Raw genomic sequence first — 24,767 nt, 5'->3', positions numbered from 1 at the left:
GAGACGAGGTGAGGCAGGGTGGGGTGAGACAATCTGAAGTGAGAACAGAGACCAGACAAAATAAGATAAAATGAGACAAGAGGGGAGGAGACAGGATGGTTCAAGAAAAAGTACGATGAGGCAAGACAAGCTAGATGAGACGAGGTGAGACAGAATGTGGTAAGATAAGACAGGACAGGAAAAGATCAATATTTCATCAAACATTCAGATTTAACATTTACATTCAACACCAAAATGTTTCATCTAAATCTAAATGTTACACATTCGATCTGAGGCCAGAGATCTGCTCACAGGAGCATCAGGTGGATGTACTCAGTACAGTACTGGAGTAAATGTACTCGGATACTTTCCACCAGTGGAAATAAAGAAAACAAAGATGGTGCTTTGATGTTTGACTTGAATCCAGCTGCAGAACTTTTTCACCCTTAAAGCTTCTTTAGGGGAAACATGAGGAGAAAAGTGGAAGAAGACGTTGATCAAATGTCAAATCTTCCTGATTCACAGCTCAACTTGATATTTATGTTGATGGATTTTAGTTCATGTCACAAGTTTGAAATCTGCCAAAACAAAGTAGCTCACAATCACAATCACAATCACTTTATTGATCCTCAGGGGGGAAATTGGTCACGTTACAGCTGCTCCCATTCAACAATACAAACATATAGAAGCATAGAAAATGATTATATAAAAATATAAATATTCTTCAACAATATTTAAAGAGATAATATGACAATAACAATTTATATCCAACAGGAAGTATGTCAGGAAATATGGGCCTTATTCTACAACAGATACAGAAATATATTCATATAAAAACAGCAATAAATGGAAAATATAAGAAGAAATAGAAACCTGCTGGTGGTGTAGGGAGTTAATTTTAGAAGGAGCATTACAGCCACACTCCAGGCAGCAGCAGCACTGACTGTTTGTCTGTGCTGTAATTCCTGCTCTGTCCTCCACACTTCTAAATGTATGTTGGGACTGGAAGAACGCACTCTTTCATTTGGTTCTATCATTGTGGAATCCAGGGGTGCAGTAATGAGGGGAACAGTGGAACAAGGGCCGGAGATATACTTGCTGTTTAACCGTGCGTTTGCGTTCGCGTATGTGTGGCGTTAATTTCTGAGGACGCGCACAACCATCGCTCCAAATAGACGCATGATCCACGAGGCAGTCAGGAAGTGTAGGGATGCGTATGCAGCGCGTAGTTAAAAGCAAGTATATTTCTGCCTTAAATACCCAGGAGCCCAACATGTGGAGGAGGATCTCAGAGCAGGTCAGACTGCAGCACTGACAGTCGTCTCCGCTGGTTGTGATTGGTCTGTCAGTCAGTGCTGGATGAAGCTCTCCTCTCCACTCCACCTCCCAGTAACTCGGCCCAGTCAGAGTCTCCACACACAAACTGCTGCTGCTTCAACCTCTGTGGATCATCAGGACACAGCTGATCCTCTCAACACAAACTCCTTCATCATCATCATCATCATCACTCTGACAGAGACCGCCATGACTCCCAGCTGATGAGAGAAGCAGAGAGACAGCAGGAGTCATGAATCAGTGTTTACAGAGACTCTTCTTCATCACCTCCAGTATAAAGAGCAGCAGGACTTCAGCTGTATATTTATCAGCTGTAACCTGACGGGGACAAAATGAGACAGAGTTGACTTATTGACCTGACTGTAAAGTCCCAGTGCCACACAGTAATAACAGATTCTGCAGGCGTCTCCGTTCAAACAGACTGTATGTTTTTAGACATCTATTATTTGTCTGACGTTGATGACAGACGGATGATAAAAGCGTTCGTGTTAAAGACAGTCCTCAGGTAATGAACTGACAGGAAGTGGGCAGCAAAAAGCCGCAGGTGGCAGTGGAACAGCCTCAGTACATGGAACACATGTTCTACCACCTGAGTTCTACCTGCTTCAGTTCCACTGCAGTGTTTCACAAAGGTGTGGATCCAACCTGCTGAAGTCCTCAATCAGGGATGAACTGGCTCGTGTTCCTTTGTTTCGCACCATGTCGATCACAGCTCGAGCCTTGTCAGCCCTGCTTCTCGTTCTGGCTGAATCCATTTCTTCTTGATCTATAACGCCCCGTTCTAGAAGTCGGTCCAGCAGCTGGTTTAGAATCGGGTCAGACACCGAAGAGACAAACTGTGACCGAGCTGATGACAACATGCTCTGTGGTGAGCCAATGGGAGGCCTCGGTAGATGTTCATGATGTAGATCCGGATCTAAAGGACGAGCAGAACAAAGAGTTCAGTAACACAAACCTCTGACTGCTCAGACACAACAACACAACGTCCATTTTACACTCCAGCATCAAAGTTCATGTAAAGTTAAAGGTTCTCCTGGTGTGAACTGATGCAAAGAAAATGTTTCAGCCAGCATTAGCACGCCTGCAGCTGTTTCTAAATATTGTAACTTAACTCTGGATGGAGGAAAAATTTGATGAGGCATCAAACTACTTCATCAACATCTTCAGGTGTTAGCTTAGCATGTTTACTAGCGTTAGCCAACACTCAGCCACCAACATGATATTTAGGATGCTAAATCAGTGTGTGGGATTTATTAATGTATGAACCTCAGTATGAAACAGAGTCATAACTGAGCTGGTTTGCAGGTCGAGGTGTCCTGTCAACAGTTTTATGCATGACTTGTTTTATAATGGCAGCCTGAGGGGGGAAATGCTTTTGGCCCGGTGGGGAAATTTCACTGCAATACTGCCACTGAGAGAAACTGGCAGCAAGACTGAGCAACAATGTCCTGACCAGTTCTATAATGAGCAGACTGTGCCATCCAGTTCACTAAGCATGCATTTTAAGAATTCTAAAGTTATCCTTCTTGGTACAGATGGCCCTGAAAAATAAAGACACCTTTGATCAAAACCTGTTGCTCTATTCTGCTCTTTTCTGTTGTTCTATCACTAGAATGATGCAGAAGGTGGATGAAGATTTTACCCATCAGATCAACGTCATGCTCCCAGACCTCCATCTGTGTTTGGTCGTGGACCGTTAAAGTCGCTTCTCCCGTGTTCGTAGGCAGGCGAATCTCAAACGTTGGTGTGTAATTTTCATCGAACTCCAGAAAAACCTCTGCTCTCTGAAAAGGAAAGTGTTAGTATCTTTTAGTATTCCAAGTAATCACTGCATGGGGCGGTTTGACTTGACCCTACTTCCTGTTTTTTAGTACTCTCTCAACGTAGGCAGAGCTGATCGTCATAGCGATGCTATTTCAGCAGCTGGGAAACAACACACACACAGGAGCTTTACTCTGGTCTTGAGAATCTGCAGCTGTTAATGATAGACAACCTGTAAGCTACACTGTACATTTACTGCCAGAGTTTGCTGGTCACCTTTTCATTCACTGTTACTCTGCCACTGCTGCAGAACACGACTGTCTGCTCTCCATCACTGAGGCTGATGTTTACCAGTCATTCCCGCGTATTAAGTCATGCAAAGCGGCCGGCCCCTACGGCATCCCTGGCTGTGTCCTGAAGGCCTGCGCCCACCAGTCGGTGGGGTTTTTCACAATGATTTTCAACCTGTTGCTCTCCCTCCAGACTGTCCCCACCTGCTTCAAATCCACCACCACCATCCTCATCCTTGAACAGAAAGTGACCAGTCTAAATGACTGGTGCCCCAAAGCCCTCACCCCGACAGCCAACAAGTGTTTTGAGAGGCCGGTTTAATCTCTCATCTGCCCCATGCTTCCTCCCACTCATGACCCCCTACAATTTGCTTATTGTCCAAACAAAGAGGATGCCACCCCCCACATCCTACACACAGCCCTCTCCCACCTGGAAGGAAAGGACACCTACGTGAGGATGTCGTTCGTGGACTACAGCTCAGCGTTCAACGCCATAGTCATAGTCTCCATGCTCAAGGATCTGGGTCTGAACAGAACACTGTGTAACTGGATCCTAGACTTTCTGATGGAACATCCCCAGGTGCACTGATCCTCAGCAGGGGGGCCCACACGGCTGTGTTCTCAGCCCGCTCCTGTACACCCTCTACACCTATGACTGCAGAGCAACAAGGGCTTCAAACAACATTGTCAAGTTCGCTGATGACACAGCAGTTGTGGCATTGATCTTCCATGGGGAAGAGACAGCCTATAGGAGGAGGTGGTGTCAGAGCAACCACCTCTGCCTGAAAGTCTCCAAGACCAAGGAGGTCATTGTGGATTACAGGAGTGGGGGGCACAATCCTCAGGGACTTCTACTGCAGCACCATAGAGAGCCTTCTGACAGGCTGCTTCAACACCTGGTACGGCAACTGCAGCAGCACAGACAGTAAGGTGCTGGAGAGGGTGGTTCACGCAGCACAGCACATCACTGGGTGTGAGTTTCTGAGCCTGCAGAAGCTGGACACCCAGCAACAGTCTGTTCTCCCTCCTGCCCTCTGGGAGGAGATACAGGACTCCCAGAAATGGAGCTTGAAGGTAACCAACAGCAGTTTGATGAATCCTGTCAGCATGTTACAGCACTAACAAAGACTTTTATTTCAAATACTCACCTTAGGCTGTACTTTGATGGCCTGAGGACACTCAAGACTGTAACTCTGATCTTTGATGAGTTTGCATGACGAAGGAACCTCGATGTTCACAGAGTGTTGCCGTTGTTTTCTTATGATCTTAAAAGAGATCAGAACATTTTTACATTAGAGGGTTTGCACTCAGTAGAACCTGACTGGTGAATCAACAGGTGTATCAGTATATTTGTGTTTAGTGTTCAGCTCTTCAGGTCACAGCTCTTTATATTATGCTTTACTGTGGTACAGACTTTTCCTCTGTTAATCAGGGCTGGTCAGAACATCATCTGTTCCTCTGGAGGGATTCCCCCTTGATCAACACCTCTGGACTGCACACCTGTGTTTATGCTTCAGACGTCTTCCTTTCATAACTCAAAGGCTGCTGGGATTTAACCTTCGGTCAACCTCTGGGTCTATCTGTTGTAATGTCGGTGTGTGGAAATGTGTATTGATCTATATGTCACCTATACTCCACAACCTGCCCCAACAATGAGAAAAAAGTTGTTTTGTAGATATTCTCAGCTATTTCTAATATTTCTGATTGTTTCTTTTATTTCCAAATGCAGTGGAATAGTTGTTGACACATCCTGCACTTATAATTTAAGTTTCATTGCATTTGAAGTTAAGACAGCGGAGCGTGGAGGACGAATACGTCAGGAGCGAGCGGACAGCAGTGTTTCACAACGTTTCCCCTCTGATTCCTCCGGCGCCTCAGCTTCAGTGTTCACTGATTTAATTACACAGTTTGCTGATGGGCAGATAGCTTTAGCTTTAGTTTTAGCTTACTTGTTGCTGAAGTGGCGAACCACAACTGTTAGCTGCGATTAGTGGGCAACAGAACTGGTCTCAGCAGTCTAATAGGGGGCAGAGAGGCAAAACACAGCACTACAACCGCTACGTCCTGTCTGCCAGGTATACAACCGGCTGAGCTAACTTTAGCTCTGGAAGTAGCTAAATTCATAAACTATATGATTCACACATCTTATAACCCAGTCTGACTGTTTACATTTTCGCCATGCCATTACTTTTACTGGCGAGATCATAGTCTGTTTTTAATGTTGTGTTACAGAGTTTGGGGAACCCTGAAACACTTTTCTTCAGTCGTGTCTGGAAGGGACCAGGGTTCCCTTCAAGACATCCGTCACTGTCTCCTCTGCTTGTGTCACTTCAACACATCTGCAGTCTCTTCTGCCTGCATCGTCACATTCAGCTGTTATCTCATTAGTTGTGGTTTGACAGGTCAGCGGCAAATGAGGTCAAAGTTCAAATAATTTGAACTTTGAGCACGGCGGTCACTGGTAGATCCGAGCAGTGTGCCACGCCGAGGGTAGCGGCATCGCTCTCTCCATAGGAAAACAATGGGACAGCCAGCGCAAAGCGTTTTTACCGCTGATCATGTGTTGGGGCCTTAACAGTGAACACGAGTGGCCACTGGTCAGGTGGCTGAGCTTTAGCTCAGTTGCCCTGGTGAACTGCTGTTGGCTCAGTTAGCTCTGACGTGGCCTCAGGCTGCTGGAACCTGAGCCCAGCAGGAACACCACATCAGTACTGTTGTCAAAGTGGCCTCGACTTGTCTCCAGCTGGCCCCAGCTGTGCTCATGGGAGCTCTCAGGCTGGGACCACTCTCTGTCTTAGTGTTACAGGCACAGACCACATAGCTGCATGGGGAGTGGATGTAAAATACAGCACTACTGGCTGTTGTAATCAACAGTAAATCTCTGAAACAAGTCCCTCCCTATCTGCCTGTTTTACAGGAAACATGTAACCAAGAACCAAGCTCTCCTGTGGCCGGTTCATGGGAACTTTAACTCACTAAGGAACTAGCTTGGAGGTATTGAGATCTGGGCAGTAGGTTTACTTTGTTATTTTCATACATCCATGATTTGTGCACCACACCGAGGTAATCTGATTGTCTAATTCAGCTTTAGGTTTTATGGGTGGCTGTTTGAGTGTGTTTGATTTTGACAGGTGGGTTCTTATTTCAGTCAGTATGTTGTTTCTGTTATTCTTAGAAAGCTAAAGGTTTATAACACTAAGTAAGAAGAAATATCAGTACAGTGGGGCTGCAACAAACTATTAATTTACATTATTTACTTCACTGACATCATGATCTGCTGGTTACTTTCTCCATTAATTCATTGTTAGAAAAAATTCCTGAGGCCAAACTGGAATTTTTTTGATGTCTTGCTCTGTTTGTCCAACAGTCCACAACACAAACAGGTTCAGATTACTGTCATTGTTAGGATGTGTTTGCATGAACAGTGTGGTAGGTCATAGGATCATATGCTCTGCATACATTGACAGGTAAACGGTTCGGGAAGGGCGCCAGAATGTCTGGTGAAAGAGACGCGTTCTGTAGTTAGGTTGTTTGGATAGCTTACATCATACCAGATGTCTCTAGTCAGACAACTCCTTATAAGCTGGTGATGTTTGAGTGTTCTTTGTTCATTGCTTCTTCCACTGCATGCTGTATGCAGTGGAAGAACCTGAGCTCATATTAAACATTGATTAATTATCATCATTTCAGTCATACAATACAAAAAAACAGCAAATATTTACAATTTGAGACACTAGAAAAGGTTTGTCAGTTTTACTTTTTTAATTTTCTGTCTGTCAATAAATTTCTTTTCACTTCAGATGACCTTTAGAATACATTTTAGCACAGGAGGACGACTGTGGATGTTGTCCTCTACAACTTTTCAAAGGACATTAGGAAGAGATTTTTTGTCCAGTGTGAACAGAATGATTACAGCTCATATGGACAGCTGGCTGGGTTTTAAAGTCACCCTTCAAAAACAATGAACTTGTCCTTTAAGAAAGATCAGAGGCTTGAAGTGACATCACGAACATCAAGTTTTACCTTTTCTGGAGGGATGCTCCTTGGCAGGAGAAACACTTTGAGTTTTTGCCTCTGTGTTTTGGGGTTTGGTTGTCCAAGGAACAGCAGAACTTGTCCCCAAACTGGTTTCGTCCACAACCTTTTAACAATGTCCCAGACCAGGCCTAAGAGAGACAGGTGAGGGACTTTGACAACCACATGAGTGTCTGTGATCTCCAGCGGCTCGAGGACGCTCATTCCATCATCAGTGATGTGGACGCCAGACAGCAGACCATCAGGCAGCGGCTCTGTGAAAACAGAGAGGTTAAACTTTTGTTTTACTGATAACAACCTCAGTACAAAGTTAGTCCTCACTTTAGTAGATTTACAGGACACCAAGTCTAGTTATTGAACAATTAAACTGTTGCCCAAGTTGAGTAATTTATTGAACAGCAGTGAGAGATTGTGCTCTTGACTCTGCCTCGAGGAGATCGACTGCCGGGGGGAACTACGAGTCCAAATGAAAGAAAAGGGGAAAATACAAAAAATAAGTTAAAAATTAATAAATACAAAAATAACTAAAGATAAAAAAACATTTCTGTGACCAACAGATGATATGTACTGACAACTTCAGTGACGTGAACTTTCCTTTTGCACCATTAATTTTTGCCTGAAAAGTAACTTTTTAATTTTAGAGATTTTTATTTGGAATGAGTGTACAACATATTACTGAAGTCATATTTCCCTGAAATGTCCTCTGCAGCCTGTAGGGGGCGCTGACAGGACTTCAGAGCTTTATCACTGTTCAAACAAGACTCTCAAAGACTCACAAAGCACAATAAAGTCCTCACCGTCCATAATTTCACAGTGTGGGAAGTGGAGCTGACAGACAGCAGCTTCCTCTGAACACTTGATATCAAACAGCAGCCCTGCAGGCGTCTTCCCAGCTGATTGGAGGAGACTCTCATCCCATTGGACAGTTCTGTAGAGTAGCTCCACCTCCCGAGCCACAACAAACACCAGTCCAGTCAAAGCACACTGGAACACACCTGGACCAGGACACCTGAACCTGCGGGACACAGACGGGCTGATTACAACAAGCTTTTAGCCTGCTGGTCACATGATCTGTTGAGACGCTCTGAGTTGTTATTCAGCTCGTACGTCGTGTTTTTCATGATTTAATCTTCTTCTCTGCACAGTCACAACCTGAACTCTGAAATCCATCCAATCATCCAACAGATCACTGATCGATCAGGTGATTGATCAGGCATCAAACAACAACTGATCTGACACAAAAACTTCACCACAGTTCATAAATAAGTCGGGGGTGTAGAGAACATGGAGACTTCAGTTTTACAGAGCAGATACTCCTGTGATCACCTGAACCACCAGGTGAAACTTCTAAACTAAGATGAACGACAGGAATTAAGAAGCTTCAGGTCCGTCTGTGAAACCTCCACTGTACTGTGGGTTTAATGCAGTGCTGCCTGAGGGGTCAAAGGTCACAGACAGTCAGTGTTGGTTTTCAGTCTTGCTCCTGACATGCAGAGATTTCTCTGGATTCTCTGAATCTTTTGATGATATTATGGTGGTGAACCTCAATCCATCCATGTTTGTGAACCACTGGGTCTTTCCAGGACGCCCCTTTAATACCCAGTCATGATCCTGTCACCTGTTACCAGCTCACCTGTTTACCTGTGGAACGTTCCACACAGCTGTTTTTGGAGCGTTCAGCAACTTTCACAGTCTTTTGTCGCTCCTGAACCAACTTTACTGAAACATTTTGCTACAGGAGCGATCAACTTGAGGCTAAAATCAGGCTTCATGCAGGAGTATGAAGAGTATGAATGTTAAATATTAAAAGTGTTAAAGTGGAAACACTGAAAGGAAGTGAAAGTTAAACTTAAAAGTTGGCCTGAAACTTAAAAATAACTAGTTTGTACGACGTGTTGTCCGACACCATCAGCAGACGAAGGTGTGTGTGTGTGTGTGTGTGTGTGTGTGTGTGTGTGTGTGTGTGTGTGTGTGTGTGTGTGTGTGTGTGTGTGTGTGTGGGAGGGTGATCATGTGACAAGCTGTTCAGGTGAAGAATACGACACCTTCAGCACTGAAATGAGCTGAACTGAAAAGACTGAACTGTTTAATGAAAGGTTAAAGGGACAGTTCACCCAAAAATGAAAATTCAGTCATTATCAACTCACCCTCATGCTGACTGACACACACACACACACACACACACACACACACACAGTTCAGACAGTGTGCAGGTGAACGTGGCTCCAAGCTGAAGATCTACAGTGAAGATTCAGGATAAAAACATGGTGGAAATAACATTTTAGTCAACTTGGCATGTTGGGGCTTTAGGAGACTTGGATTACAGCAGATGAGCAGCATGGAGGAGTTTTATATTTTTATTCTGTTGTTTTTTTACATTTGAAAACTGGTCACCATTCATTTCCACGGTCTGCTGAAACTCCAGCAGAGTTTTAATGACTGAAAAAATAAACCTGACCTTCAATCAGCATGAGGGTGAGGAGATAATGACTGAATTTTAATTTTTTGGGTGAACTATCCCTTTAAGTGCTGAAAGGAGGTGAAGTGCAGGTTGAAGTGTAACAACTGAAAGGAGTCGACTCGGTTGAAGTATTTTGTTGTTTTATGTTTTGGTTACCTGTATGAAGTCTTTCCAGCTTCAGTCAGCAGTTCAGGTGTGAAACTTAACTTCTCCTAAAATTGAAAAAAAGAATTAAACTGGACTGGAGAGTTAATTAGAACACACTGAGACGGGAGCAGAAACTGACCACTGAACTCTCCCAGTTATGTACAGGTTACAGGATCCTCACTGCTTCACTTTCTACTCTACGTTCACTCTTTACTTTTATTCACTTCATTATCTCTCATCAAAATGACTAAATTATTATTATTATTATTGTTCAGTGAAATGATGCTGAAGCCTGCAGGACTGTGTCGGACAGCAGCTCATAGTTTCATATTCATAGAATTTAGAAGATAAGAAATATGAAGCACTGGAGGAACCAGAGTCTGATCACTGACAGATGAATCAAAAAGTTCAAGTGAAAAACTGACATTTGAGTGGAGAACCTCTGGACACACGAGCTGCTGCTGCTTCAAGCTCTCTGGATCATCAGGACACAGCTGATCCTCTTCATCCTCACACACATCCAGGTTTGGGTTTGATGTGGACACATCTGGTGGGTGATTAGAGGCATCACATGGGGAGAAGAAGACACAGCAGACGTCAAACTCACTTTTGGACATCCTGGTGACACAACATTCATAAACCTGGAACAGCAACGTCCCCAGTTCAAGACTGGTCAGGGCTCTTTGTAACAGGACTTCAAAACCCTCCAATAAAGTCAAAATGTAGAAAACATCATGTGAAACATTCAGACATGTTTAAGTCGAGAGCAGGTCCAAAGAGAGTTGAGACCAAGTTTAGACTGAATAACAAGGACTGAGATTCAAGACGTCCCTGCAGTGAGACAGCACAGCTGTAAGACTTCATCTCTCATCATCAACACTCAGAACAGACGAGAACAAAGCAGAACATCCTCTGTGGTTCCTGGGATGAACCTGTTCCACGAAGCAAACAGCAGACAATCTTCCAGATCTGCTTTAATAACATTTTACGTCTCTTTAAGATTTTCCAGAGGACTTTTACTCACGTCCTTCATGTCTGTCAGGTGTAGCTGTGTTTTCTCTGTCGTCCAGTCTGTAGGAAGAAACACACATCCAGCAGTTATCAAGGATGAACACAGTTAAAATGATCAGACTCAGTTAGCGGCCTTCTCTTCACCAAACCAAACACAACCAGGACCAAACTGTCCTCTGTCCATCAGGATTTTACAATCCAGCTACGAGGACTTTCTCATCAAACAGAGAGAAGTCTGAGGAGGTGGGCTTCAATAATGGACAATCACATCAACTCCTGTCATCCTTTTAACAGCAGCAGAAGACGTCCAAACACCACATATACATTTCTATAACATATACAGCATATATACCATCACAGGCTTTATGAAACAATCCACATTTCCTCCAGCGGACCATCATGACCCCTTTGAAGTGACTTTATGATTCAATTTCCTCTTTTCTATGATTCCTGCTTCTCTGTAAGGTCTCTCTGTGTGTGTGTGTGTGTGTGTGTGTGTGTGTGTGTGTGTGTGTGTGTGTGTGTGTACCCAGTGAGCACCAGCTGGAATTTCAATGTTGATTTTTAGTTGAAAACTGGTTGATATTTGGTTTAAACTTCGACAATGTCTTTTCATCGTCTTTTCAACCGGCTGAAATGTGGCCACAACATCGACGAGCCACCAAAAACAAATTTATTACATCATTTTGATCATTTGTTCAGTTGTGGGTTAAAAGAGAAACATCATTGATCAGTGTGAAGGCATTTCTCCAAAGTCATATTTCACTGGTCGGTGAAATCAAAACATTGAATGTTTGTCATGGGAGAAGTTCTTAATGTAAAATAAAGAAAATGAGCTTATTGCTGCAGTTTAACGTAGATTCATAAGTACTGAGGCGTACAGCTTCAACTGTTCCAAAGGTTTATGCACTGAGACATCGTATAAAGAACAACAAGGACGGTACTTTGGACATGAAGACGTGATGGTTGAGTGAACTGAACACAGGATCTGAGTCCTGTATTTAACAGGTCTCTTCTGGCTTTTAACTGAGAAATTTCACTGTAGTTTTTTTTAGCGAGAAGTGATGATGAACTCTTATTACCACAATGTAGGAGATGAAAAATGTCCTGGTGAAATATGGTCTAATTTTAAACATTCAGTCAACGTCTTCAAACCACAGCTGTTGTTTAAATCAACAGTTCAGATCACCAGTGAACATAAAGTCCAGCTGAGGATGATGGGATGTCATTAGTTCTGCAGGTATTTGGTCATAAACAAAGAACTGGACAGTGTCAGACATTAATGGTAACCATGGTAACAACTAATGAAGCTGAACAAAGAAAGCAGTGTGGATCAAAGTGACGTATAGACGGACTGACAGACAGACGTCGCTACATTAAATCTATGGTCATGTTGCTAACATGGCTACAAACTGATCTGAGAACTGATATTTGTGGCTGGTCAGGCTGAAACACAAGCTGGGTTTCTTTCTTTCTTTTCTTTTTTTCTCTCTCTTCTTTTCTCTTTTTCTTTGCTCATCATGTTTCGGGTAGTTATTGTTTTTATCAAATTATGTGAGAGTTGTTTTGATTAGTATTATGGGAGGTCCCTAGTATAAGCCTGTGGCTTCCTGACCTCTCCTGACACATTTAAATATTAGTTTCTTTTCTTTTCTTCATTAGTGTATTTTATACGAGTGCAAATAAAATAAAATAAAAATAATAATAATAAAAAATCATTTTACTAAATGAAATGAGGTGGTTTAATCATCACAGTACGGTACACTATTGTATTTGTTTGTGTGAACACTTGAGATCAGTTTACAGTAGAAACAGTTTCTTACTTGAAGTCTGAGGGTCCAGGTTCATCACTGAAGTCTGCAGGTTTTTCTTCAGACCAGTTACAGCTGGATCCTGGAGACTCTGATCTGTCCTTCAAACCACTCGTCATCGGGACTCCAGTCAGCGTGACTGGAAAACCTTCATTGTGGAAACTAAACGTATATACAGGAATACATTTCAGTTACTGCAAGATCAATGAATTGATCATTTATAGCCAGTAGTCACACTGTTGAACTGATACACTGGACAAAGTCCAGAAGAGTCCAAAGAACCACCTGAAACCAACAAATAGGTTCATCAGCAGGGACAGACTTCAACTCACTGCTGACCTCAGAGTCTCCAGGCTGCAGTCTGGACTCTGCAGAAGATCAGACAGAAGCTTCACTCCTGAATCCTTCAGGTCTCTGTTGTCTCTCAGGTCCAGTTCTGTCAGATGTGAGGGGTTGGACTTCAGAGCTGAGGCCAGATAAGAACAGCTGATCTCTGACAAACTGCAGTCCATCAATCTGAATAAAGAATAAATGATGAAGATAAAAATCCATTTATAATCCTTCAACATGTCAAACATGTTTCTTTCCTTCATGAGATTATTTGTTAGAAATATTCACACATAAAGTCAAAGTAATTGTACATTTAAAAGACTATACTGCTTTGTAAAATAAAAATAATTCATCAAATTATTTTGGTAATTTAAATCAGTGGACAAAAAAACCAGTGGAATTGAATAAAACACAGTTGATTATTCTGCACAAACGTGAGTGTCAGTGTGATCAAATCCCACATTAGAAAATATCAGAGAACGTCAGAATGTTTGTGAAAACTGTGTAAGTTGGTTTGAAGAAGAAAACTCTTAATAAGAAGAGTTCATGAATGAGGCCCAGTTTGTTTATTCATTGTATTTATGTATTTTATTATAATTATGTTGAATATAAGATGAAACTCAGGTGTTTAACAGGTTCAGAGTGAATTTCTGTATCCTGTGTGGATTTTTCTTCTGATATGAAGGTTTTATGTTTGTACCTAAACAAGGGCTGAAAGTATCCATTATTTTAGTAACTGAGTACTTTATCAAGTATAATATTGATCATTCTGGTGATTCATCGAGCAACTGGATAAGAAATATTATACACCACAATTTTTTCCATTAAATTCCTTTTGCTTTATTTAACTGTTTCCTCTTTGAAAAATCAATATTTTTACTGTTCATTATTTTATTGCTTTCTTTTATTTTACTCTAACAGTATTCTGATCTGTACTTTTTCATTATGAAATATGTTTTAGAATATATTATATATTTCAAAAATAACAGAACTTAATTAAAAATGAACAATAACTGGAGGAGCAACAGTAATTTTCATGGACTCTGTGTGCAATGTTGTGTTAAATAAGTTATCTGTTCAACATTTTGGCCTAATACTGCCACCTAGTGACACAGAGTAACAAGGCAGCCTTAACCTAAGTTTCACTTGTGTTTTAGTAGAGTGCTGCAGGCTGCTCACATGTTCTGTGCTCTGTGGAAGGACGTTTTAATCTGTTCATGGGAGCTACTGAAGGCCATATCTGTAAGTTTTTTGATGGATTATGAGTGTTTATTTTTTATGGCATTTGTATGTATTTTGATGATTATTTTGATTTTAAGATAGTGTAATTTCTCAAAACATATTGCTGAACATTTTCTGTTGTATTTGTGCTTCAGTTTCACAGTCAAGTTCTCAGTAAACTCAAAGTCAACGCAGCTTCCTCGGTCTGAGAGTTTTCTTGAGCACATTTGATTGTTTAGCTAGTTGGATAAACTGCTTCACCCACGAAGAGGGAGGCCAGCATAGTAATGTTTATGATATGAACTCATTAATATCTCACTGGAAAGAAATCTAACATTTTAATGAAGTGAATCATATTCCTGACATCAAAATACTTTTGTTTGACGTTTAGAAACAATGAAGAAGACAGATATCAGTGAGTCTCATTCATCCTGTCCTCTGTCCTTGTCCCTCTGATGCTGATGTGATTCACTTCCTGCAGAGTTTACAACAGTTTGACTCATTTTTCATTTTAAATGTGACAAACTAAGTGAAACACACACGCTGTGCTAACAGCCGAGCTAACAGCCGAGCTAACAGCTGAGCTAACAGCCGAGCTAACAGCTGAGCTAACAGTCGAGCTAACAGCTGTGCTAACAGCCGAGCTAACAGTCGAGCTAACCACTGTGCTAACAGCTGAGTTAACAGTCGAGCTAACAGCTGAGTTAACAGTCGAGCTAACAGCTGTGCTAACAGCCGAGCTAACAGTCGAGCTAACCACTGTGCTAACAGCTGAGTTAACAGTCGAGCTAACAGCTGAGTTAACAGCCGAGCTAACAGCTGTGCTAACAGCCGAGCTAACAGCTGTGTTTGTGTAAAACAGCAGTGATGAGATGAGAGATGGCAGACAGAGCAGATTAAAATATCGCTGTGCGTGTGTGTGTGTGTGTGTGTGTGTGTGTGTGTGTGTGTGTGTGTGTGTGTGTTTGTTTGTTCTGAAAGATCAATATCAATGATAAGACATTATTTGTAAAAAACAGGTTGAAAGTCACAGAAACCAACAAAATATTCCTCCTTCAAGTAAACTTGATGGAATTAAAACAAATATGATTTCAGATGATCTTCTGTATCCAGATGTGACCATTTACCAAAAATTATTAACATTCATTCACTTTAACAACCAACAGTGGACATTTTCTACAGTTTCTTTAAGAAACAAAAGTCTTGTGACTGACAACTAAATTTAGATCAAGAAACATGAAAATATAAACAAAATGAAATGTGTAACTTTATGGATGGAAGATACATTCATTCATTTTCTGTAACCGCTTATTCCGTAAGGGTCGTGGGGGGTGGAGTCTATCCCAGCTGACACTGGGTGAGAGGCGGGGTTCACCCTGGACAAGACGCCAGTTCATAACAGGACTGACACACAGAGACAGACGACCACTGACACTCACATTCACACCTACGGACAATTTAGAGTCAGCAGTTAACCTGCATGCATGTCTCTTTGGACTGTGGGAGGAAGCCGGAGAACCCGGAGAGAACCAACGCAGACACGGGGAGAACATGCAAACTCCACATAGACAGACCCTGATCCAGCTGGAGGATCGAACTCAGGACCTTCTTGCTGTGAGGCGGCAGTGCTGACCACTGCACCACCGTGACGCCTGGAAGAGACGTATGAACATGAATGATCTACGACACTGAACTGACCTCAGAGTCTTCAGTCCACAGTCTGGACTCTCCAGTCCAGCTGACAGAAGCTTCACTCCTGAATCCTTCAGGCTGTTTCCACTCAGGTCCAGTTCTGTCAGATGTGAGGGGTTGGACTTCAGAGCTGAGACCAGAGAAGAACAGCTGATCTCTGACAAACTGCAGTCCCTCAATCTGAATAAAGAATAAATGATGAAGATAAAAATCCATTTATAATCCAATGAGATGTGATTGGGTTTAAAATGTGCAGATCAACATTACTTTGTCCTAATCAATGAACTGTTCTCTAAAATGAGCAGAGTGACTTTGTCACTGTGTTATTGTGGATCATCATAATGTCAGCCTTCTACACACATCATCCAAATGAAGGTGAGAAATATCGAGTCATCAGTGAAAGACAGAAGGTTTGGAGCAGGAGGGCAGATCACAATAACTGAGAGACACGGAGAGAAAGAGAGAGGAGACCAAGACAGGCGGGAGAACCGAGGGCAGCATCCCGGGACTGAGGCTCCGGGTTCCTCAGAAAGACCAAATGACTGTGAGGGGAGAGAAGCTCAGGAGAACCACAACAGGTGGAATGAGAGAACTGTGAGAACACGTGTGTGAGAGTGTGTCATCCCGGGACACGGGATCAGACTGAGGACCAGGTGGACGGATTATATCTCTGTCCTGGTCTGGAAACGCCTCAGGATCCTCCAGTCAGAGCTGGCTAATGTAGCTGGGCGGGACGGATGTCTGGGGTCCCTGCTGGAACTGTTACCCCCACGACCCGATTTTAGATAAACGGTTGAAGATGGATGGATGATGCTGATGTTCTGTGCTGCTTGATGATGATGATGATGATGAAGGACGACATGATGGAATGTTTTATTTGGAGTTAATGTGTCTGAATAATCCCATCTGGAGTCATGAGAATGAGCAGATATGAAAATAAAAGATTCATTCATTCATTCATTCATTCATTCATCACCATCATCATCTTCATCAACACACAGCTGACTGACTGTGAGCTTCATCATCATCATCTTTAGAAGTGAGCAGACTGACATGAATGTTGTCTTCATCTTAAATGGAAGCTGCTACCTTATTATTTCAGCTCCTGTTTACTGGACGACTCACAACACAAAGTGACATCATTTCCTGACAGGAAGCATCATCACATGTTGAAGTGTCGCCTGTCGTTGGTCACACATCAGACAGCGTCTGTTCAGAACCTGCCTGTTCTCAGTGGGATGATTGTTTGGCCTCTGCTGTTACAGACTGCAGCTTTCTGGACAACTGATCATCATTCAATTCATCTATCAGCTGATGTATTGATTATTCCAGAGAGGAGTTTTTATTACTCAGTTAATGTAGACCAACAATGAATTAACCCCAAATAAAAGCTAATCTGTCAATATTTTCTTCAGTCATCTAATCATTATCATTTCCACACCACGTCAAATATTGGACCTCAGTTTCAAAGTGTTGCTGTGACACAGATTTATTTTGATTATTATTTTTTGTGTCTTTATTTGACAGAGCTACAGTCTCTGTCATACATGGACTTTAAATAAAAACTAAACTAACTCATTATTTTGAGAAAGTTTCTCATCAGAACGACTCACAGGATCTTAATTATTTTCATCACATCAGCAGAAATGTGTTGAAGTTTTAAAAACACATGTAAGAAAAAAGATAAATGTTGATTTAATTTGGCAGCACATTGAAGGATAAATCCTACAGTTTCCTTAATAACATGAATCCAGTTTGACTTCAGACTAAATTCACAGATAAACTGTTCAGACTGACAAACTTTAAAAAAGAGCTGTTGTGATTTGTGCTGAAACAAACCCAGAAAACAAGAGAACTGAAGGAAATTTAAAACTTCTCTTGTGGATTTCATTTTGGTAGATATACACTGTACAAGAGCAAAATACATGAACTGACCTCAGAGTCTTCAGTCCACAGTGTGGACTCTCCAGTCCAGCTGACAGAAGCTTCACTCCTGAATCCTGCAGGTCTCTGTTGAAGCTCAGGTCCAGTTCTGTCAGATGTGAGGGGTTGGACTTCAGAGCTGAGGCCAGATAATAACAGCTGATCTCTGACAAACTGCAGCACCACAATCTGAATAAAGAATAAATGATGTAATGTTATAATTAAACAGTTCAGTCGGTATCATCATCATACAGTTTCATCAAAATGATGAAAAAGCAAATAATTAATATTGTTATTGTCTGATAGTTGAGATGTTTTTATTTATTGTGTTTATGTATTTTTATTATCACTTATTAAAAATCTAGATGTAGAATATCAGATGAAAATGTTTCAGAGGTTCAGAGTGAATTATCCAGTGTAGATTTTTCAGTGTAGATTTTTCTTGTTGTATGAAGGTTTTAAATGTGAAGCTCAACATTTATCTGCCACAGTCACTGGATTAAACCACAGAAGAAGAAAATAGACTTTAGCATGAAGATCCTCATTGTGAATCAGTTCAATATCAGACTTCTGTCTGCAGTTTAGTGTCTCCACAACTTTCACATCATATTCATCTCAACTCAGAAGTAAAAATGGTGTCTGACCTCAGAGTCTTCAGTCTGCAGTCTGAACTCTGCAGAAAATCACACAGAAACTTCACTCCTGAATCCTGCAGGTTCCAGTTCTCACTCAGGTCCAGTTCTGTCAGATGTGAGGGGTTGGACTTCAGAGCTGAGACCAGATAAGAACAGCTGATCTCTGACAACCTGCAGCTCATCAATCTGAATAAAGAATAAATGATGTAAGTTTAGAAGACAATGTTCCTGCTTGAAATCATTCAGTGATTAATAATGTGTTCAGATGTGAAGAAGGTTTAGAAAGTAGAAGTTTAGAAAATGTAAAGTCCAAACACCTGAAGCCAACAGGACGCAGGTTCAACACTGTAACATACTTGGATGTTGGAGGGAAGGTGGAGACACCGTGAATACACACTTACACATATTTGGAAATGTCCATTGTTAGATTACAAATATTACTAACAGAAGCAAAGACAACAAATACAATCAGATGGTTTGAAAAGAAGCTCCCACCACCTCTGCTGAGTTCTTATCAATTCTAACAAGTATTTCTACACTGTAAAAAATGACATATATGCTGAGATGACAGAGGGAAATTATTTATAGACAGATGGACAGAACTAATGGAGGTCATGGTGGAACACTGGGATTGATAACTGAAGGATCATATACTCAGTAAGGAAGTGAAGTGCAGCTGAAACCCTGACGTAGTATAATATGACACTGACACAGTCAATGGCAGGACTCAACATTCACTTTTGTCCTCAGTGTCCCACAACTGTCCTGAATTCTACTTTCAACTGTCCTGAATTCTACTTTCAACTGTCCCGAATTCTACTTTCAACTGTCCCGAATTCTACTTTCAACTGTCCCGAATTCTACTTTCAACTGTCCACAATTCTACTTTCAACTGTCCCGAATTCTACTTTCAACTGTCCCGAATTCTACTTTCAACTGTCCCGAACTGTCCCACACTTTACAACCATCGTCCCAAAGTCAGGTTCTGTTTTTCACTGTGAAATTGTTGCTCATTAAACGTTTCCTTCAGACAAATACAACAGGTTGGACACCATGACATCAGTTTTAACAGTGCAGTTATTTAGACTCTTTGATACACCACACATTAGATGACATGTATTGATGATGATCAATATGGTGCAGCTCAGTCAGCACGTGTCACTTTTCTTTACTGCATACTGACATTTTACAGTGTTCAGTTTTCATGACCATTAATACACAGAGACAAATGTTAGAGACCTCGCTCTGCTTACCAAGAGAGCAACATGTGGACAAAATATTCATCTTTATCAACACATATCTGCAAATGAAAGTAAAGTCTGTAGACATATGGGAATGCATGGGATCTAGATGTGTTGTGAGTCGGGCTGTGTATTAATAAGAATCTGCTGATATGATATGTATCATGATACACAGGTTACCATTCAATATATTACTGCACATTATCATCCTGTAAGGAAGGAGATATGTTGTTTTTTTAATCTGATTTTAACCACTATACACATTAAAATGTGAGTTAATAACTCTGTTGTTTAGTGTTCAGGAGTTCAAACACAAAATGATCCACTGTGACGAATCTTTGCACGGATCAGAATATCATGATACAGTGTTTGATACAGAATCACAAAACACGATATCCTGATACTCAATATTTTAGATATTTTCTGACACCACGACTTCTGAGACTGTGTCAACACAGACTCAGCTGTGTGTGTGTGTGTGTGTGTGTGTGTGTGTGTGTGTGTGTGTGTGTGTGTGTGTGTGTCCCCTGACATCAAGTTCCTGTATAAAAAGTCATTCCTGAATATTTCTTGAACTTGTTGAACTTTTAAAAAAAAAATTCACAGATAAACTGTTCAGACTGACAAACTTTAAAAAAGAGCTGTTGTGATTTGTGCTGAAACAAACCCAGAAAACAAGAGAACTGAAGGAAATTTAAAACTTCTCTTGTGGATTTCATTTTGGTAGATATACACTGTACAAGAGCAAAATACATGAACTGACCTCAGAGTCTTCAGTCGACAGTGTGGACTCTCCAGTCCAGCTGACAGAAGCTTCACTCCTGAATCCTGCAGGTCTCTGTTGTAGCTCAGGTCCAGTTCTGTCAGATGTGAGGGGTTGGACTTCAGAGCTGAGGCCACAACTTCACAGTGAGTCTCTGAGAGTCCACAGTTAAAAAATCTGTGATGACGGAGAATATAAAAGTTTAAAAAAATAATAAAATCAGACACTTCCTGATAAAAACAGACTGTTTGCATCACAAAGCACAGGAACCTGAGCGTCTGTAGTTCAGCTGGTCAGTCACTGATCACATGTCAAAGTTTTCCTGAACAACATAATCAAACACAAACTGCTGTTTTTGGACACAAGAGTCCAAATGACTGTGATGGAAACGAGTCAGATTTTGATTAACAGCTGATTTGTGTTTGTTCAACTTTATTTTAACATGATGTTCAACAAACTGTAAAATCAGTGCAGGTTGTAACTGCACTCGTATATATTTACCTCAGTTGTGTGTTTGTGTGTATTTTGTGCATCTTTGATGAATCTTATGTTTCTCCATCTGCTTTTCACCTCCAATTAAATTAATTTAATGACTCCTGTTGCATTAACAGTTTCATTAGTACTAAAGACTGAATGATTATCATTTATGGATGATAGTTTTTGTCAAGTGGAGTTCAGCAGTTTAACAAGATCATTTATATCAAACAGGCCCCGGGGCCAAATTATTAAAGATTGTAGTGTTGACAAGCTCAAACACACACACACACACACACCCCACCACTTACACACTTACCGAGCCTTTCTGCAGTTCCTCACAGCTGGTATCAGTCTCCGTCGTCCCTCCTCTGATGTGTTGTACGTCTTCACGTCCAACTCATCCAGAACCTCCTCTGACATCTGCAGCATGTAGGCCAGAGCTGAGCAGTGGATCTCAGAGAGGTACTCTGATCTGTTCTCTGACTTCAGGAACTCTTGGATCTCCTGATGTACTGAGTGGTCGTTCATCTCCGTCAGACAGTGGAAGATGTTGATGCTTCTGTCAGGAGAGATCTTACCAGTGTTCATCTCCTTCAGGTTGTTGATGACTCTCTGGATGGTTTCTGGACTGTTGTCTGTCCGACCCAGCAGACCTCCTAAGAGTCTCTGGTTGGACTCCAGAGAGAGGCCATGAAGGAAGCGGACAAACAGGTCCAGGTGACCATTTTCACTGTGGAGGGATTTCTTCATGGCTCTGCTCAGGAAGACATCCAGGGTTAAATCAAAATGTTTTTCTCCCAGGAAGTCCTCCAGTACCTGTGTGTTCCTGTTGGTGTAACAGTGGAACATGTAGACTGCAGCCAGAAACTCCTGAACGCTCAGATGAACAAAGCAGTAGACTGTTTTCTGGAAGATCACACTCTCTCTTTTGAAGATCTCTGTACAAACTCCTGAGTACACCGAGGCCTCTGTGACATCCAGACCACATCGCTCCAGGTCTTCTTGGTAGAACATGATGTTTCCTTCCTCCAGATGTTCAAACGCCAGCCTCCCCAGCTTCAGAAGAACTTCCCTGTCAGCCTCCATCAGCTCCTGTGGACTCGTCTCATGTCCCTCATGGTACTTCTTCTTCTTCCTCTTTGTCTGAACCAGCAGGAAGTGTGAGTACAGGTCAGTCAGGGTCTTGGGCAGCTCTCCTCTCTGCTCTGTAGTCAACATGTCCTCCAGAACTGTAGCAGTGATCCAGCAGAAGACTGGGATCAGACACATGATGTGGAGGCTCCTGGATGTCTTGATGTGTGAGATGATTCTGCTGGACAGATCTTCATCACTGGACCTCCTCCTGAAGTACTCCTCCTTCTGGGTGTCAGTGAAGCCTCGTACTTCTGTTACCCTGTCAACACATGAAGGAGGGATCTGATTGGCCGCTGCAGGTCTGGAAGTTATCCAGACCAGAGCCGAGGGAAGCAGATTCCCCTTGATGAGGTTTGTCAGCAGCACGTTGACTGATGACTTCTGTGTGACATCAGACACAACCTTCTTGTTCCTGAAATCCAGTGAAAGTCTGCTTTCATCCAGGCCGTCAAAGATGAACACAAGTTTACAGACAGCCAGCTTCTCTGCTGTGACCTTCTGTAATGTTGGATGGAAAACATGGAGCAGACTGAGAAGACTGTACTGCTCATCTTTGATCAAGTTCAGCTCCCTGAACGAAAGCAGAATCAGCAGACTGACATCTTGGTTTTCCAAACCCTCTGCCCAGTCCAGAGTGAACTTCTGCACTGTGAAGGTTTTTCCAACTCCAGCGACGCCGTTGGTCAGAACGACTCTGATGTGTCTCTGTTGGTCAGGTAAGACTTTAAAGATGTTCTGGCACTTGATTGGAGTCTCATGGAGGGTCTCCTTCTTGGACGTTGTCTCCAGCTGTCTCACCTCATGTTGGGTATTAACCTCTTCACTCTGTCCCTCTGTGATGTAGAGCTCAGTGTAGATCCTGTTGAGGAGGGTTCCACTTCCTGTTTCATCACTTCCTTCAGTCACACGTTCACATCTCCTCCTCAGACTGATCTTATGTTCATCTAAAACCTCCTGCAGATCAAACTCCACTGAAAAAAGGAAAAAGATGTGAGACAAAACAAAGACAATCTGTTGGTATTTTCATTATCAATAAAAAACAATGTAAGAATATATAAAGAAGTGAAGGTTATAAAGTTCAGTTTCAAGGAAATTCTCTCTTTTTCTCTGATTTCCTTTGACTGTGTGTCGTGTTATGGATGAATGATATTGATTTTTTTCAGGTGATAGAAGTTTATAACCTGTAGTTTGTCCACACCTGAAGATAAGAAAGACTCAGATAAATACATCAAAAACTTCACAAATATACTTCAGCTTTTATAAAACATTTTATCAAAGAATTTAAGTTAAATGTTTAAATATCATCTGTCAAATCAGATATTATTATAACTGATATTTTTCAGTTAATATACACCAACACAGATATAGACTGATATAATATCGGCCCTGATATTTCTTGTGCTTCCCCAGTCGGTGTAGGTGTTTGATTGACAGCAGAGGTGACAGGCTGAGCTGCAGCTCTTCATCTAAACCAAAGAGCCCTTATAAGATTTAGCAGGGACCCCCTCATGTTCGTCCCCTGGAATAATTACATACAGACTATTTTTTACTCGTCTATAGTCTTATTTATGTGACAGAACAGCACAAGAACATGTTTTAGAAAGATATTAGACATGGATTGAAAATATTTGCAGGATTTCAACAAAGAACCTGAACCTAAACAAAATATTAAAGTCAAATCCAGAGAAAAGAGATAATCTGAAGTGAATCTGAGAACAAACACAGACACACTTATCAAGACAAAGACTTTCACTCTTTGTGCAAACATGAGCTCAATAAAACACAGTTTGTCTTCATCACATCCCACATTAGAGACACTCATCATCGTGTTTCCTGACTCTTTGTTTTTAGCTGCTGTTCAACAAAATGACTCGACTGTTTTCTGTCCTGGATCCACAGAGGAGGATCGAGTTCCCACTGACGTCAGGACAGCAGAAACTCTACACATCTTCAGCCTGAAACTCTAAAACTAAATGCAGCACTTGAAGACGTTCAGTTTATTTGATGAAGTTGATGAACCTGCATGATTCTTGGTTCACGTGGTTGAACGCTCTTATTGTCAGTCTCTAAATAAATGTCATGAAATGTAGCAGGAGACATTTTGAAGATGGACAGATGTGCAGTCTTACTTTGTTCAGTGCTGCTCTGACTGCTGGTCTGCAGTCCAGGTCTCGTTCTGGATCTTTGTCCACACTGGGGACAGGAGGAGTCTCCTGATGAACCAGACTGGTCCCAGTATGAGGTGATGCACTGTCTGCAGAACCAGTGTCCACAGCTGGTAGAGACTGGATCCTTCAGGACGTCCTGACACAAAACACAGCAGGACGGCTGCTCCTCCACACCAACATGACTCCTCTTCCTCTCTCTGTGAAGACATTTCTTCATCACTAAAATCATTTGTTCATTGTTGATGAAAAATATCAATGTTTGGCCGACACTGTCTAGAACATCAAAGAGAACATTACAGAGAACGTTACAGAGAATGTTACAGAGAACATTACAGAGAACATTACTTTTCTGT

The 24,767-nt window shown here is 41.7% G+C and overlaps 2 pseudogenes across 2 annotated transcripts; both read right to left on the bottom strand.

Moving 5' to 3' along the window:
- Window positions 1-1,919: 1,919 nt before the first annotated feature.
- LOC146319621 (uncharacterized) lies at window positions 1,920-21,961 on the bottom strand (annotated as a pseudogene). The gene is made up of 15 exons (XR_014771589.1): window positions 21,429-21,961; window positions 20,626-20,812; window positions 18,641-18,817; window positions 18,009-18,185; window positions 16,080-16,253; window positions 13,170-13,346; window positions 12,843-12,992; window positions 11,033-11,079; window positions 10,434-10,555; window positions 10,018-10,073; window positions 8,198-8,415; window positions 7,389-7,654; window positions 4,514-4,630; window positions 2,957-3,098; window positions 1,920-2,230 (listed from the first exon to the last, which is right to left on the bottom strand). The product of XR_014771589.1 is annotated as an uncharacterized LOC146319621 (transcript).
- LOC146319620 (protein NLRC3-like) lies at window positions 21,891-24,631 on the bottom strand (annotated as a pseudogene). The gene is made up of 2 exons (XR_014771552.1): window positions 24,376-24,631; window positions 21,891-23,217 (listed from the first exon to the last, which is right to left on the bottom strand). The product of XR_014771552.1 is annotated as a protein NLRC3-like (transcript).
- Between the last annotated feature and the right edge of the window lie 136 nt (window positions 24,632-24,767).

This window comes from Lutjanus erythropterus, chromosome 11 (genome assembly GCF_056507025.1).
Source record: "Lutjanus erythropterus isolate fLutEry1 chromosome 11, fLutEry1.hap2, whole genome shotgun sequence".
In the NCBI taxonomy this organism is placed as follows: domain Eukaryota; kingdom Metazoa; phylum Chordata; class Actinopteri; order Lutjaniformes; family Lutjanidae; genus Lutjanus; species Lutjanus erythropterus.
Note: the sequence above shows the minus strand (reverse complement) of the source record. Positions and strands in the feature narration are given on the sequence as shown.